Below are 15,122 nucleotides of genomic sequence, written 5' to 3'. Positions count from 1 at the left end.
TCCATCCTGGAATGTGGGCTTGAAGGAGTCTCTTTCCTCGGAGCCATCCCTTCCCCAGGACGCGCCTTGCTCCTTGCAATTCTCCCTACCATTTCTCATCTGTCTTTTCTGCACTTGCTTTATTCCTTCTGTTAGATCACAGGCACCCTTGAGAGGAGAAACCTTGCAGGATTTCCCTCTCTATCCCCCAGCCTTGTTCCTTAGCCGTGGCAGGAGCTCAATAAATGTTTGTTTAATTGAATTGTAGGGTGTTGTGCTCAACTAGCTGCGGAACAGCCCTATTTAAGGGGTTAACAAATAACACTGGGAGAAGTTCCTCTCCTTTGGGGGTATTTGCATTTTAATGGGAATCTTTAAAACCCGAAGGAAATGTTCTCTGATGGTGGGATTGCCTGCTTTGTAGGGAGGCTCATTTTTGGTGGTGCTGAATGGGGACTGGGTAAGTTTTTCCAGTCCTGGAATTCTTTAACTTTTTTGTGACATGGATGCACCTTGGTTCGCCTGGTGAAGCCCATGGATGGAATTATGACTTTAAACACCTAGGATAAAATATTGAGCGTTACAAAAAGAGTTATAATGAAATATGATCAAAATATCAAAAGTTTTAGGGCGCCTCGGTGGCTCAGTGGTTTAAGCCTCCACTCAGGTCATGGTCTTGGGGTTCTGGGATCAAGGCCCGAATTGGGCTCTCTGCTCAGCGGGGAGTCTGCTTCCCCCTCTCTCTCTGCCTGCCTCTCTGCGTACTTGTGACCCCCTCTCTCTGTCAAATAAATAAAGTCTTTTTAAAAAAAGATATGTGGTATACTAATGTATGCGCTTCTTTATTAGAACATTAATAAAAAGGTCTAGTGGCAGATTTAATAGCTACAGTAATTGCGTCATCAGCAATGAGTATAAGCGATATTTGGAATATCTGCCACAACCTTAAGGTGGTATAAAAATATCTGTGATTCTGTCAGTGAAAAAGTCATGGATGGCTCATACCACCCATGTTTATATTTGAAGGCAATGGTAAATTGGAGTTAGAAGTTAGTGAAACTAAATGTATATTTTTCCTCAATCCGAAATCCAGCCTTGGTCTCCAGATGAACCTGGGATTAAGAGACCCTGCTTAGCTGCCCCTCACCGTGTGATGTGGGTGATGGGTAGTCCTGAAGCCGGGGTCAGTGTTTCCCACCTTGGGTGGCTTCTTCTATACCCTGCCGCTTCCATCCTGACCTCCCAGATTCTTCCCCCGCACCCCCCCACCTTTATTTCACAACCAAGGACAGTAGGCTAAATTTGCTTCATTTTCACTGGAGATGAGAAAGGAAAAACAAAAAAAGGATTGTCAGGCCTTGGGGGAAGGAGGGGATCTTCAGTCCCTAGCCTGGGAGGATCCTCCTCCCCAGAGTTCTAAGCCTGGGGTGGGGACTGGAGGAAGAGGGGTCGCTGCCTTCTGAAGTGGGAAAGCAGGTGCAGAGTTTACAGGAGAATGTGTGCTGGCTCCTTCTAAATTCAGAAGTCGATGTGGATGCCAAAGAGCCCGATTCCAGCGCTGGTGCAGGCCCACCCTTCTTGGTGGTCAGCAACTAAGTGAAATATCACAGCTCTGGAAACACCGTACTCCCTAATGCTGATGTTCTTTCTAATTTGGGTGAACGTGTTTATGCAGTTCTCTTTTTAGCATCAAAACGCAGAATATATTCAGTCCATTCCTACTTATCCTTGTGTATTTTTGTCACTTAGAGGCAATTTTCCCCCACGTAGACTGACCCTGTTGGTTGCCAAGCCATGGGGCATGTACCTCTGTGCTCAGTGGGTGCAGGCTTGGAGAATATAAGGACATTTTAATATTAATAGGACTTGTCGCTACCAGGTGAACACCGCATAGGCCAAGGCAGACCAGTGTCCCTGCCCCGATGGTAGTGACACCAAAGGTTTTGTCCTTGATGTCTTCCTTTTCTCTTGTTTGCCTTTTTCTTTGGTGAACCCATTCATTTGTATTGCTTCAGCTCTTACCTCCGCATCTTCAGCCTGCCCTCTCCCCTGGCAGGACCTCTCCTCTTCAGGGTCCAGTGGTCGCCTATGATTCTAAAACTGTTCTTTGTTGCTTCACAAGCCAGCTTCACTTTTCTTTTCTTTTCTTTTTTAAAAGATTTTATTTATTTATTTGAGAGATAGAGAGAGCATGAGAGCAGGGAGGGCCAGAGGAAGAAGCAGACTCGCTGCTGAGCAGGGAGCCCCCGATGTGGTACTCGATCCTGGAATCCCAGGATCGTGACCTGAGCCGAAGCCAGTCACTTAACCAACTGAGCCACCCCGGAGCCCCAGCTTCACTTTTCTTAAAAAAAGAAGCTTTAGGGGCACCTGGGTGGCTCAGTGGGTTAAAGCCTCTGCCTTCAGCTCAGGTCATGATCCCAGTGTCCTGGGATCGAGCCCCACATCGGGCTCTCTGCTCAGCAGGGAGCCTGCTTCCTCCTTTCTCTCTCTCTCTGCCTGCCTCTCTGCCTACTTGTGATCTCTCTCTGTCAAATAAATTAATAAAAATCTTTTTAAAAAAAAAAAGAAGCTTTATTGAGATATAATTTACATACCATATTTACATACCCATTTTAAGTGCAAGATTCAATGATTTTTTTTTTTTGTAAATTCAGTGTTGTGCAATCACCACCCAAGTCCAGTTTTCCAACATTTGCTTCACCCCACAAAGATACCCATTTGCTGTTGTTCCCTCTTCCCGACCCCCCTAAACTGCTTTCTGTCTCTATGGATTTGTCTTTTCCGGACATTGTGTGTACATGAAATGATGGCATACGCGGTCTTGTGCATCTGGCTTCTTTCACTTCACGTAGTGATTTTGAGGTGCGTACATGCTACAGTGGGTATCAGTCCTTCATTCCTATTGCTGAGGAACACCCCACATTTCATTTATCCATTCAGCAGATGGTAGACATTTGGATTATTCTCACTCGTTGTCCTCGAGGAATAATGCTGTGGTAGAACATTCGCATACAAGTCTGTGAGGGTCCGTTTTTATTTCTCTCCGATAGACACCCAGGAATGGAATTGCTGGGTCATATGGTAAACTTATGCTTAACTTTTTAGGAAACTACTCAGCTGTTCTCAAAGGCAGCTGTACCATGTTACATTTCCACCCGCAGCCCTTGAGGTCATCTGTCTTCTCTATCACGGCTGTCCTGAGTTGGCATGTGGTATGTCTCACTGTGGACCAGCGTCATTTTTGAACCACTCTTGGTTCTGATCACAATGCCCCATCACTACTTCCACCCATTTTAGGCTAGAAACCAAACTGAAGCTTTTCTTCCTTCCTCTTCTGGTCACGTACTTCAGAAGTGAGCCACTATAGCCTTCCTCAGATGGCGCCTGGTTGTGCAGTGTCTTCAGTCTCCCTCATGTTAGTCCATCTGGGGCTGCCTCACCTCACCCCTAAACTTCTGTAGCCTTCCAGCTCCTCTCCCTGCCTGCTCTAGTTCTGTGGAAGTGCGGGACCTGTGTTCTCGTCCAGGGATCACACTCATTGTCATAGCACCTTGAGTGAGTGCTTGCAACTTATCTGAGCCCAGCCTCCTTCATTAAGTCATTTTACCTCTGTGAGCCCCAGTGTCTTCATGTGCAAGTTAAGAATGATAACAGGAAAAAAAAAAAAAAAAAAGAATGATAACAGAGTCTATCTTACAGGATTGCTGTAAGTCTAACATACAATCCATGTAAAGCCCTCAGCACAGAGCCAAGTATAGGGGGAACACTCAGTGCTGCCTAAGATTATTATTTTAATGATTATTCTGACTGTTATTATTATTCATCATGATGGATGAGGGAGATCTCTTCCAAACTTATCCCAGGGTTATCGTAAGGATCTGATGCGGCTGTGAATCTGAAAGTGCTTTGAAGAACGCCGCAGATTGCACCGGTGTTATTTTTACCCAGTTTTTCCCTTGATCAAGGAGAGAGGCAGCGTGGAATAGCAGCAGGAACACAGGCTTTGCTGTCAGCCCAGTGTTCAAATCTGGGCTGGGCTATTTAACAGCTGTGGGGCTTGGCCAAGTCATTCAACCTCTCCATCTTGATTTTCTCATCTGTAAAATGGGTATAACTCTAAATCACACTCTGGATTACCCTGTGAAGAAGGTATGCCTGTTCCATAAGCAGCTTTTGGTAAACTGCGGGTTTTGTTTCTGGTTTTGTTTTTTAACCTTATGGTATATCATTCTTGCATGTTTTCTTTAAATTATATTCTATGTAATGAATTCCTACCCTATTTATTCAATTGTATTTGCTGCTGCATCCTACCACCTGCACTAAGAGAGACTGTACTCTGGAGAGCTAAGAGCTTTCACCCCAGAATGACTTGGCCTTTAATCATTTAAATCATTTAGCTACATGATTTTAGGGCAGTGACTTATCTCTCAAAGTATCTGGCCCCTCAACTGTAAAATGGGAACTATAGTTCATACTTTGTGGGGCCATTGTGGGTCCTAAATGAGACGATATGAACATAGTCAGAATATTGCTTGGCACATGCATATACCAAATACTCAGTAAAGGGCAGCTGTTATGATGGCTTGTTTTCATCATTACTATTATCGTTTTCTGCCCACACATGCTGTTCTTTCAGTCTCTTGCTTGCCTCCTTGCCTTTCCCTCCTGGGTCACTGTCCCATCCTGGAACTGTTCAAATCCTATCCTTTAAGGCCCAGTTCAACTTCCAATCCTGCAAATGATTGCTCAAGATTCTACTCATTGCTTTTTTTTTTTTTTAACCCCTAGAAGTCCAGAGTTTGTTTCATGTCTGTTATACTTGCAATACAATTGAGGAATTAATTGTGATTAAACTTTTTGTGTTTTCTCTATTGGACTAGACTGTAAGATTCATGACAAAGACTATTTTTGTTCACCTTTTAAAAAAAGATTTATTTATTTACTTGAGAGAAAGAGAAACTTGCAAGCACAAGTTGGGGGAGAGTCAGAGGGAGAAAATATCAAGCAGACTCCCCACTGTGCACAGAGCCTAGAGCCCCAGATGCAATGCTCACCTTAGGACCCTGAGATCATGACCTGAGTCTGAATCAAGAGTTGGACGGTTAAGCTTAACCAACTGAGCCACTCAGGCTCCCCTGTTTTTTCACCTTCTAATGAAATTTTCACTCAACTGAACTTGCCACTAAGACACATATTAAGTGCTTATTAATTTTTTATTACAAATAATAACTAAGAAATAAAACATGTAAAAGTCATTATGAAATCTTAAAACCAGGGGTTTCTTGATCACTTGCATAGTCTCCTTCATTGAAATGATTCAGCATTTATCCCAAGTGAAATTATTTATCCAGAAACACAGAACAGAGTAGAGAAAGGGGCAGTGGATGGAGAGTCCCCTAAATCAAGGTCAGCACTGTTTGTTAAGTTAGTAAAGCATGTCTTTACTGACATAAATGACCTTGTTTTTGTATTTCTCATTACTTCTTGGCATCTCTCTCTAGTCCTTCCCTTCTTCCAATCCCAGAGGACCAATTGCCCTCAGAAAACCCTCTGAGCATCTCTTGGCTTCAGTTTCTGGGGAAGGTTCTCCATGCTTTAGAATTAGCCCTTCCTTTCTTCCCCACAATATTCCCTCAGTACAGTTAACAGTTAAGGAGAATAGAGATCTGGCCAGACAGATTATTAAAATAAAACAGGCTTACCCCTTTGTTGTGTTACCCTTCCCAAAGTCTTTTGGGGAAGTGACATCTTGAATCCAAAGGTATGAATTTCTAATGGCAGAATTTAAAGGAATGTGTTAGGAGAATGGAAGACATACGAGTGAGTGAGATGTAAGCATGGGAATAAGTGAAGTGTTGAGGAGGTAACCTCAGGGCTCCTAAAATCTTCCCCTAAGGCCAATTCTGTTATGAGAAAATATATGAATAACCAACATTTATTGGGCACTTACTGTGCAAGGCCCTAGTCCTACATGTCTGCATGTAGTCGCTCATTTATTCCTCACGCTATCCTTTGAGGAAAATATTATCATTGCTCCACTTTATGAAAGAGAAGACTAAACCCTAGAGAGTTTCAATAATCTTTCTAAGATCACAAAGCCATCTGATGGTGGAGCTGGGATTCAAAGCCAGGCGAGCCTGATCGAGGGCCCCTCCACCCGGAAGTGGTTCTGTTGAATCTTGAGTCTCCCTGTATAAGCATTCTAGGAAATCAGAAGAACCAACTTCATGAGAAAAGCCAAGATGTCGTCATCATTGTCATCATCATCATGGCAACAGACAAGGTGTTGTGCCGTTGTGCACAGGGTGCTGCGTAGAACACTGAGAAGACAAGAAGTCATCTGGCCCCACTATGGGCCTGATCAACCTGACCCCTGACCCCTTCATGTTGCCTCAAATGCCTCCACTTCCATGAAGCAGTTTCTGCTCATGTCCCCCAGCCCCCATATATAATGTATCTCCTCTGATTGCCATTTTACTTTTGTCTCTGCTCTGCCACTTATTTATTACTTTCTATCTTGTATTGTGGTTATTTATATACACTTGTCACACAGCTTAGTCTTTGCACATTGCTGAGTCCTTTGCCTGACTCCTATGCATTCTTTGAGATTCCCCTCAGATCTTGTTGCATTCCCTGACTCTCGTGTCTGAATTAGATGCCTCTCTTCTGTGTGCCCCCAAACACCTGGTATTTATCCATTTCATAGCATTTATTATAATTGATTATAAGTGTTCACTTGTCAGTATTTTTAACTAGATTGATCCCAGGTCCCAGCATGAGAGGACTTATCTTACATTTACTTGAATCTTTGGTACCTTGCATGATGCCTGGCACTTACTGAACTACCCCCCTACAACCCTCCCCCTTTTTTTAAATGAATGACTCCCCTGTATAAGTCTGATTAGACTTTAAGGACAAAATTTGATACACTGAATACCCGATTCATTTTTTGTACCTCCCCCAAGATGCCCTACACTTAGTAGATGCTCACTTAATATGGCAACTACTAAATGATTGCAAAACACAAAGAAGTGTACGATTTTGTTCTCAAGATGCAGGTCAAGACTAGGAACTATCTTAAAAGGTAGAGGATATTAAATGTTTGTGTACCCAGGTTATGTTCTAAAATGGGTGATCTAAACGCTTTACTTCTATAAAGAATGAGAAAGAAAAGAACATTTTTTCTTCTTTCTGAAGTTACTTGGCTAGTAAATTGCCATCCAATATTCAATCAAACCCAGGTCCAGGTGATTCTCAAGCTGATATTATTCCTGTTATGCCACACTGTTGATCTTAGGGCAGAGGGGCCCTATAGCATATAATAAATGGGTCTTTTAGGAAGATCTATCGGGAAGAAGCATGGAGAATTGGCTGAGGAGGGCAGGAATGACTACTTGGAGGCTATTACAACAGACCCAAGTTGGGAGCAGAAAACAAGAAATTGATTTAAGGGGAGATTTGTGGATACCGGTGACTAAGAAGAAATAAATAGATGGAGATTTTGAGTCAGAATGAATGCCAAGGTTTCGAAGCTAAGTTAAAGATGATGAATACAGAGGTGAGACTTAATTTTGAAAGACGGTGAATTTGTTTTTTTGACCTGTAAAGTTGACTCTAGATGACCAAACTGATTAGGTAGAAATATAGGATTGAAGTTCAAGAGACCTAGGATGTGTTGGTCATCTCCAAAGGGGCAATGGCTGAAGTTAGAAGAATGAGAAAGATGTTGTAGGGAGACCTGAAGAGAGGAAAGATGGAAGAACAAAAGGCTTTAAGGAACATTCACAATTAGAAGACAAAAAGAGGAATTTAAATCAATGAAGAAACAGACATCTAGGTATATATCTGAAGGAAATGAAATCACTATCTCAAGAGACATCTGCATGCCCATGTTCATTGCAGCATTATTTACAATAGCCAAGACATGGAAACGATCTAGGTCTGACCATCACAGATGAATGGATTGAAAAAAAATGTGGTGTATATGCACAGTGGCATATTCTTCGGCTGTAAAAGAGAAGGAAATCCTGCCATTTACAATAACACATATGAAACTTGAGGATATTATGCTCACTGAAATAAGTCAGAGAAAGACAAATACAGTATGATCTCATTTATAAGCAGAATGTAAAAAACCCCAGACTTACAAGAACAGAAGAGATTGGTGGTTACCAGAGACAGGGAGTAGAGGGTGGGGCAAAATGGTGAAGGTGTTCAAAAGGTAGCAGCCTTCAGTTATAAGATAAACAGGTTCAGGGATGTAATGTACAACATGGTGACTATAGTCAACGATACTGTATTACATATTTAAAGTTGCCAAGAGAGGAGATCTTTAAGGTTCTCACACAAAAAATTGTAACTCTGTGCATCGAGGGAAGTTAACTGAACTTAATAGGGTGATCATTTTACAATATATACATACATCAAATCATTATATTGTATACCGTAACTTATACAATGTTATATGTCAAAAATATCTCAATAAAACTGGGTGTGGGGGGGACACAAAACCAGAATTTATTTTATCTTGGAGTTCAAACTATAAGAAGGGAGAGGTTATTCATTGGATGTTTTGGGTGATTAAGTTTGACCATGTTGAAGAGAGAATTCTGGTAGAATGGTTGGTTGGGTTAATACCCAGGAGGAAAAGGAATTATGAGAATATAGGTTACCCTTTGGATAAATTGAGAATGAAAAGGAAGAGGGAAAAAGAGTATTGGAGTACGAAAGATCTTACTGAGATACTAAAGCGAGGGGATAAGTAAATGGAAGACAGAAAACCGAGCAAGAAGCCTCTTTAGTGGTGGGGTGAGATGACAAGGTAGGTCTTACAATGTAGGAGAGGTAGCAGATAAAATTTGGAATAATTGTTGTGGGAAATGATATAGGAGGTTATAAAGATACATGAAGGAGTTGTCAAGTAAATAGTTACAAAGTTCAGTTGAAGTTTCATTGCCCAAAATTTGGTTGGGACCCACTTTCTTTAGTTTTGTGGGTTTTCTTGTTTTCTAGTAATGTCTGGCAGCGCAGGGGTGGAAACAAAAATGTGGGTACACCTCAGCATTAAGACTTTCCACTACTGGAATGATGGGTGGCCAAGGATTCCAAAAAGGCACTGCGGCAAATGAGAGCAACCTGGATGCAAACCATGGTGGTAGAGTCAAGCAGCAGTGGTTGGGTAGCAGCTCCCGAGAAGCTGGGGAGAGGATGACTGTGGGAAGTGGGAGGCTTCCAGGATGGAAGGTAGAACCCAGGAAAAGTCAAATAGGTGTATCTGAAGGTCAACATTCTGAGAGAAATGCCTGGGAGAAGAAAATGAAATGAAATAGTAGAAATATTTACCCAGAATTATTGTTGGGAAAGAGGTGAAGAAGAAAATGAAATAGTAAATTAGTGGAATTTAAAGAACAAAAGGGATGTGGGACAATAATGACAGATGTGAAGAACTGGCATGAAGATGAAGAGATTTGGGGAGAAGTTGTTGGAGCACATGGAGTACCCCGGTTGTTTCTGGTTCAGCCATCATGGGCTGTGTGAAATTGGAAACCTGGGGAAGAGGATCAGCATTGATGTATCAATCATTTAGGGCTCAGAAAATAGCAGGCTGGAAGTCACAAAGTTTGACTTTAAGAAGGCAGACAGTGAGGGCAGGAGACAAAACCATACAGGTTTGAGGTGATGGCACCTTTTTAAGAAATCTGAGTGTCCTATCACAGATCTGTCTGAGCGTTCATAGAGAGGGTGCCTCTAATACCCAGACTGTGGACAGCAGATTTGTGGTGACATAGGAGACCCACACTCACATCAAAGTGCCAATGGTCCTAGGAGGAGCTCCTGGGAAGGAAGGGGGTGGGAATATTGATTTCTTCCTCACAAAAGAGAGACTTAGCCCTAAATTTTCCCAGTAGGGATGAATCTCTAAGACTCCCCATTGATTTAAATGAACTCATGAAAGCTGGGATAGGGAGATTTGTTTCTTTTTCATGGGCAACCTAACAAAGACATTGTTTGCGGGCTCTTTTCTTACAGCATAGGGGAGGAGCACTGTGAAAGTCAAGACACCATTCCCTCCTAACCCTTCATTTGCAGTCACAAATGACTCTCTTAGTGGTATTCCTTTGGGTTGCCCGTTTTGGTCTGGACAATGAGGTAGATGAATTGGTAAAAAACAGTATAAGAAGTAGGAAATTGTGGACAAACCAAGGGCTTTGACCAAGGCAAGAATTTGGTAGGGCCTCTTACAGCCTTAGCACCAGCTGGCTGAGTGGGCTCAACCTTTCTGAGTCTTACTTTCATCATCCCGAGGGTAGAACGTCATGTTCTCTTCTACAATGATAAATATTAGTGGGAATGAACAACCCGCGGGAGTAAGAACAGTGCTGAAGAGTGTTGGACTTAAATTCTACTCCCTAAAAATGGGCATAATCTTGGCAAGTCATTAAACGACTGCGTTTTAGAATTCTCCTCCATAAAATAGGAGGGGGTTCCTTCCAACCCCAAAATTTCGGGGTAAGTTTATCAAGAGCTGAGGGAACAGAAGCATTTTGAAAGCAGAATTTACGGTAGAGAAGGTTGGAGGAAAACTGAAATAAAAGATACGGTGACTAGTTGGAGAACTAAGAAGCCAAATTTATGCTATCCATGTTTGCATCACAGTGAGTGCTTCTTGTCAGTATGAGAAGCAAATTTCAAAACGGAAAAAAAAAAAAATCAAACCCAGGTCTCTTTCACGTCAAAAGCCGTTATTTTTACCAATGTTACCATTTGGATTAAAAATGATTTCTCTTAGAATTTCTAGAGTAGCAGAAACAGTTTGAAGTGTTTATTTATAGGATGCTTTTAAAAATGATTTCATCGTTATCCATTAGTCTTTATGTATAGACAGCCTGCAGGATCTTTATATAGCCAAATAGAATTCTTTCTCAAGTGAGATGGCAATGAATGGAAATTAGAAAATTCAGAAGACAAAAATTCTAGTAAAATAAACTATGATAGAATAAATACTATTTTAAAATGCAGTTCTATCCCACGTGCAAATGTAGCTAAGTTAACATTGCTATGGAGACTCTAACCTGTAGATTTCATGACTTGTAACACACGTTCTTCTTAATATTATTCCTCCTTCACCCTGGAGTTGCACATTTAGTATTCATTTACATTTTTCTTCTGGTTCAGTAAATAATTTTGACTTTTGACACATAGAGTGGAGGGTGTAATGCCTAGTAAAATGGTTAAGACTTTTTTGTACGTGTATTGTTAGAATGAGCTTGTCTTTGAGCTTTGTAAGTAGAAGTGACCTGGGCTGGAACACTCCACTCAGGAGCTTATTTTAGCAGTGGTTTTCGCTTATAGGTCCACTCTGTAAATCCCTTTTTTCCATCTACTTCTGCAATCCCAAATGATTCTTGCATATTCCTGGGTTTAGCTGTCTTTCCCTACATGTGTACCTTAATTTTTCCTCCTGTCTTCTTTTACAGAGGTTCTCACCTATTGCCAAAACATGACAAAAAAGTATTTAAAGTTTTTTTAATCTTTTTAAAAAAGATTTTATTTATTTATTTGACAGAGAGAGAGAATATAAACAGGGGGAGCAGTAGGGGCAGAGGGAGAGAGAGAAAAACGGGCTTCCCGTTGAGCAGGGAGCCCACCTTGGGGCTCATCCCAGGAGCCTGGGATCATGACCTGAGCTGAAGGCAGATGCTTAACCATCTAAGCCACCCAGGTGCCCCCGACAAAAAAGGATTTTAATTATTTCCCATTTGGAATCCTTCAATTTATCTTAGATTTATATTGTTTATATGTACAATCGTGTTTTTTCTTTATTTATATCCTCAGTCATAATGGGAGACAAAGAGGAAACATCTGGCTGTGAAAAAACAGTTTTCCGTAGCATCTAGGCTGGAGAGACATGGTATAGAAACTTACATGGTCACCCAAGAATTTTAAGTGGTTTGGAAAGCTTTATCATTCAGGGTTCTCCTGCAACATCCTTCACAACCAGCACCATTAGTTAAAAGATTGCCCCCAAGGAAGGTTTCCTATTTTATAAACAGGGAAATTGACACAGAATTAAGTATCCTGGTTAAAACTATGGGTGGTAGAAGCAAAAGCAAGGAAAATTTATTTACTTCTCTTGGCCATGTTGCCTCTGTCTTTAGGGAGAATACGCAGTACGTTATAACATAGGCAGTCTTGACTGAACTGATTGAGAAAGGCAGTGGGGCCAGTGCTCGTAGTTGCAGAAACAAATAAGATCAAGACTCTACAAAGCACATACACAGAGATGGAACAACAGTGTGTTCTGGGGAGGACTGTGAGTAGACAGGTCTGTATAATAATAGTTGGTCACGGCAGCAACAAGGGCCACAAAGATAAAACAGGAGTAGCCGGAATCTGAGCTTTATTCAGCAACGTGCGTCGTCATTTTCCTTCTGAGAAAAAGTGCAGCCTAATGGGTTATCTTCTCACTTCACAGGGGACGGTGCCGGGATGCCTGGGCTTCGAGCTCTGCAAAGCGCAGGCCTCCCGAAAAATCAGGGGAGCGATACTCCGATTAAAAAAAGCGGTCGTGAAGCCGTTCGAAGATCTGAGCAGAAGGTCCTCTAGGGCACTAGCTAGGTAGCGATGCGTGAGCGGGGCTGGGCTGGGCCCGACGTGGAAGGAGAGACCCTGCAACAGCCACCGCGTTCGCAGGACCCTGGCAAGAATCGGCTTTGGAGAGGGTGGAGAAGAGTGCAACCCGAGAGGGGCCTGCTCCCTTGGGAGGGGAGAAAGCCGGCAACAGCCAGCACCGTGCACTGATTGACGGGTGAAGACCGGGGACCGGAGAGCGGATGGGGCAGGGTGGTGGCATCCCGGAGGCGTGAGGGGGGTTGCCTTGAAGGAGGAGGAGTAGGCTGGGACCAGCGCAGCAGGAAAGTGTGAGGGAAGGACCCCTTCCTTTGGCAGCTTCCTATTCGTTTCTGTCAAAGATGGCCAAATTTCCACGCTGCCCTGCCCCCCTCCGAGCTTTCTGCTGGTCCCCTCGGGTTGCTCCCCAGTGCTGCGGCAGGCGGTGGGGAGGTCCGGGTGAGTGTGCGCGCCGGGAGGACGGTGCGGGAAAGAAGAAACGCTCCTTGGCCGCACCTCCCACCCCACCGGCCCTTTGGGAGGCTTTTTTAGTTGAGAAAGAGGACTCTGCCTCTTTAAGGTGGGGAGTAGGCGTCACCTCTGGCCGGGTGACGAACTGGGGCGGGGACCGGTGGGCGTGTCCATGCAAAGCAGGAGGTGGTGCTGGCCGTGGGCGGTTCCATAGTAAAATGTTAGAAGGAGGGGCGGGGTCAAGGAGGCGAGGCCAGTTGGTGGGCGGGGCTCCGGAGGCGGTGCCTCTCCGGGAAGGCCTGGGAAGGGGAGGAGGAAGCGGCCGGGTTAGTACCATTGCGCACGTTCCGGGAGGGGGACGAATGACATTCCCTTGGAGGGGGGCGGGCCCTTCCCGGCGGCGGGCCTTGAGCCGAGGCGGGGAGGGGCAGTCCCCATTCCCCCGCCGGGCGGGACGCCGGGGCAGGGGGAGGGGGCACTTCGCCGCTCGCGTCCGAGGCGGGGCCGGCGGTACCTTTCGTGGCGCGGTGCGGCTGGGGGAGGGCCGAGGGGAGGGGGAAGGGGCGGGACCGGGAGGGGGGAGCCGGAAAGGGGGAGGCGCCGGCGGACAATGGAGCCTATGTGTGCCTGCGGGAGTGGGACGGCGCCGCCGCCGCCGCTGCCGCCGCCGGGGGGAGACGCTGCGCCGCCGCTGCCGCTGGCCCCGGCCCCGGCCCCGGCCCCCCGGGGCTGAAAGCCGCCCCGGACCGAAGCCCCCTCCCCTACTCCGCTCCTTCTCACCCCTCCTCCACTCCCGCCTCGGGGGTAAGTGGCACCTCGGGGGGGAGAGGGGGAGGGGAGGACCGGAGCCGGGGGGTTGGGGGGCCGGGTTCGCGTCCGCGTGTTTTGAGCGGGTTTGGGGGCAGGGGTAGCCACCGCCGCGGAGAGCCGTGGGATTGCGGGGGAGGGAGAAAAGGGGCGGGGGTCGAGGTTGCGGATGTAGTGAGTTGAGTCTGGAAACCTGTGGGGGAGGAGGGGGGGGCTTTTGCCCACCGCTCTGTGAGCGGGGGGAAAGAGACCTCGGCATCTCTCGATTTTTTTAGAGGTTGTGTCCCAAGCAGCGCTGGGAGAGGCTAAGTGAGGAGATGGGATGGTCCCAGGGTCCTGGGATGAAGGGGCTTTGGAGGGGCGAGATGGAGAGCTAAATAAGGGAATTCAGGTTGAGTTTGGTGGGGTCTGTAAGACCCCGGAGGTGGATAGAGAGGTAAAGGGGACTTTGCAGGCCAGTGACTTGTTGAAGGATGAAGGGAAGTGAAAGCTAAAAAGCATGTATGAGTAGTAAAGGGCTCTAGTAGGTGAGGTGGTGATGTGTAGGTCACTGAGTCATTGTGGGGGTCGTGGACACACCAGTGATTTCCAAAGTGGAACCCTGGTCATTGACCTTTGAAAGTTGCAAAGGCTATTAAGATGTCACTGGTTAGTGTTGGGTGAGTCTGGTGAAATGGAGATATCCTAAGGAACACAACATCAGGGTTGGTTATTATGTTCAGAGGGAAGGGCAGAGGCCTGTAATATTGTCGCTGGGGGCCTTACCTGAAGGTTCCCAGGCCTGAAGGAGGAGGCCTCAAATCTGTCCTCCAGGGGCCCTGGTCTGTGCTAGAGAGGAGGGACTTAGAGTTTAAATTGCAGTCCAGTTGGGGACTGAAAAAGTTAGTAGACAAGGCAAAGAAATGGACATAAAGTATCTAACACTTGGCCGAGAGACTAAGATGGGATGGAATTGGTGTGAAGTTAGGCTTTGAGGCAGACTGGCAGTGACTGCAATGGTAAAGTGATTTCGTGGCTGTGTAAAGAGATTCATTTGGGTCAGTGATGTGTAGTGGGTTACTAGCATTTGAAATATACAAGATGTAAGTGTTCATTCTTAGACCAGAGATTTGGACTCTTCTGCACAGAGCACAAAATAATGAATTGGAAGTAGCAGGTAGTAAGGATGAGTGGTAAAATAGTTGAGAGATGGGGGTTGGGAGGGCAAAAAGATATGGGTGGGTAACAGTCATGTATGGGTTAAGAACCTTTGA

The 15,122-nt window shown here is 45.0% G+C and overlaps 1 protein-coding gene across 9 annotated transcripts in view; it reads left to right on the top strand.

Moving 5' to 3' along the window:
- Positions 1 to 15,122, top strand: part of BCL9 (BCL9 transcription coactivator) — a 95,893-nt gene that overhangs the window by 57,949 nt on the left and 22,822 nt on the right. The window contains exon 1 of one of the 9 annotated variants that reach the window (XM_032361338.1): positions 13,286 to 13,388. The exons of 7 other annotated variants lie outside the window; for them this stretch is intronic. The gene's annotated coding sequence lies outside the window, so the exon portion shown is untranslated. Of the gene's footprint in view, positions 1 to 13,285; positions 13,389 to 13,637; positions 13,867 to 15,122 lie in introns of those variants that run through there. One more of the 9 variants, XM_032361337.1, reaches the window with a different exon arrangement.

Source organism: Mustela erminea, chromosome 10, assembly GCF_009829155.1.
Source record: "Mustela erminea isolate mMusErm1 chromosome 10, mMusErm1.Pri, whole genome shotgun sequence".
Lineage (NCBI taxonomy): Eukaryota > Metazoa > Chordata > Mammalia > Carnivora > Mustelidae > Mustela > Mustela erminea.
This window is presented reverse-complemented; position numbering and strand designations above follow the sequence as displayed.